The sequence below is a fragment of the Alligator mississippiensis genome, chromosome 3 (assembly GCF_030867095.1).
Source record: "Alligator mississippiensis isolate rAllMis1 chromosome 3, rAllMis1, whole genome shotgun sequence".
Lineage (NCBI taxonomy): Eukaryota > Metazoa > Chordata > Crocodylia > Alligatoridae > Alligator > Alligator mississippiensis.
In genome coordinates this window covers 239,114,805-239,116,731 of record NC_081826.1, presented here as the reverse complement: position 1 = coordinate 239,116,731, position 1,927 = coordinate 239,114,805, and positions in this window count along the sequence as shown.

Below are 1,927 nucleotides of genomic sequence, written 5' to 3'. Positions count from 1 at the left end.
AATCTGTGGGTGAGTGGCATAATCCCCATGTCACAGTTTCCATTTTACAGTATGGAAACCAAGGTAGAAATTATGTTAGTTAATTTGGGGTCTGAGTTAAGAGGAAAAAAACGGAACTCAAGTCTGAAAATAAAAATTAATGTTTGCCATGTACCCAAACCAAGTCCTAAAATCTCACTTCAAAATAAAGGCAAAAGGGAGCCCAAAATTCCCTTGGAAACTAAGTAAAACAGCTGGCTTCTTGTCTTCATGTTCAAGATCAGGGATTGGCAATGCTTTTTGGCAGTAGGCAGGTATAACCCAGTTTAGGTATGAAGTAGGCCAGCATTAAGACCCAGCCACCAGACTGAAGTGAGATGGCGCAGGCAGAGCTACCCTCTACTGAAGCCCTCTGTGCCCAGCTGTGGTGCTGTGTATCAAAAAGCCCCTCACTACCAAATGCTACAGCTCTCCAGCCTGGATCCAGCCCATGGGCCCCAGGTTGCCAAACCCTGTTTGAGATAAAAATATTCAGTTCAAGTCTTTAGCTTCTTTTGTACCATACTTGTTCTGGAAAATAAGTGGGCTTCAGCTGCTTATGGTTTCTGGTGTATCTGTCTCCCAGACAAGGAATCCTGGAGCTCTCAGATCAGCTCTCCAAGTGAACAGCATGTTGCATCACAGACCAATGCTCGAAAATATGACTGGAGCCGTTAAAGGCAGCAATAAGATTCAAATAGTTCTCATTATACCTGCACTGGTTTAACAGACTGCCAATATTAGGAAATACCAGAAACTGAGGATTGCTATATTTCTCTACTATGGATGTTTTTTAAGGACTTTAAATGAAGGTACTTTGCAAACTTGCATTTGGGAACTGTCAGGTAAGGTACAACAAAGCCATAGGAAAAGTACAGTCTGAAGAACTGTTGCAGGACTGTCTCGTTACCTGCCACCGGACTCATGAAGACAACTGTGTGGGTTAAGAATTTTGTCCATTTATTAATTCAAATCTCTACCCGTTTTATCAGTAACTGCCTGGCCTAACCTCTGATAACATTTGACAAACTCTCAAACTAGATGAATTAAAAACCCCATTAGAACAATGCCTGGGTAGCAACAAATATATAGCAACTAACAGCATTACTACCAGTCTCCCACTGTTTTCAGTGGACCTTTTCTTATACCATTAGGGTTTCAGTTTCAGGCATCTTTCCTAAAAACAAGTATAGAAACATCCCACTATATTCATGGCTTATTGCTTACTTGTTGAAGACTTCCTAAGAAAGGATTTAATATGCTGTACCAAAACTCTTGTTGGCAACTAAGGAAAACTGACTTGTCACATGTAGTCTTCTTTTTGTTTTAATTTATATTAGAAGATAGCCAACATAACACTGTCACAGACTCATCCAATACCCTGTGGAGCCCCAAGCTTCTCCTCACTATCCCAGTGCTTGTCTAAAGGAAAAGACCAAGGTTTTCCCTGGGATAACGCCTTATCCCTGTGTAAGCCTCTGCTCTGCTGCCCTGTACTGGACTCCACAGATGCAATAAGGGGAATCTTTGCTGACTCTAAGTGTTTTCTCCTTGGGTCATGACAGAGCCTTCCTTCAGTCCCCCTCTCTGCAGAGTACCACCTGCCCTGAGATCACACTTTACCACAGGCAACCAAACAACAAAAGGATTTATTATACCAAAGAAAAGAATCATACAGGAAAAAACAACCACATAATTTGAAGACAGAACAAAAAAACGTTTCTTATCCTCTCATCTGCTACAACCTATCAGAGAATCCTATGTCTTTCCAGAGATTAGCTTTCCTGCTAACCCTGCCGAGTCCTGACCACTAGGATCAGGGACTCTCATCTCAAGCCTTTGGATAATCTAAAGACCACCACTACCTCACAAATAGATCTTAAATACCTCCAAAGCAGCACCCCTCAAC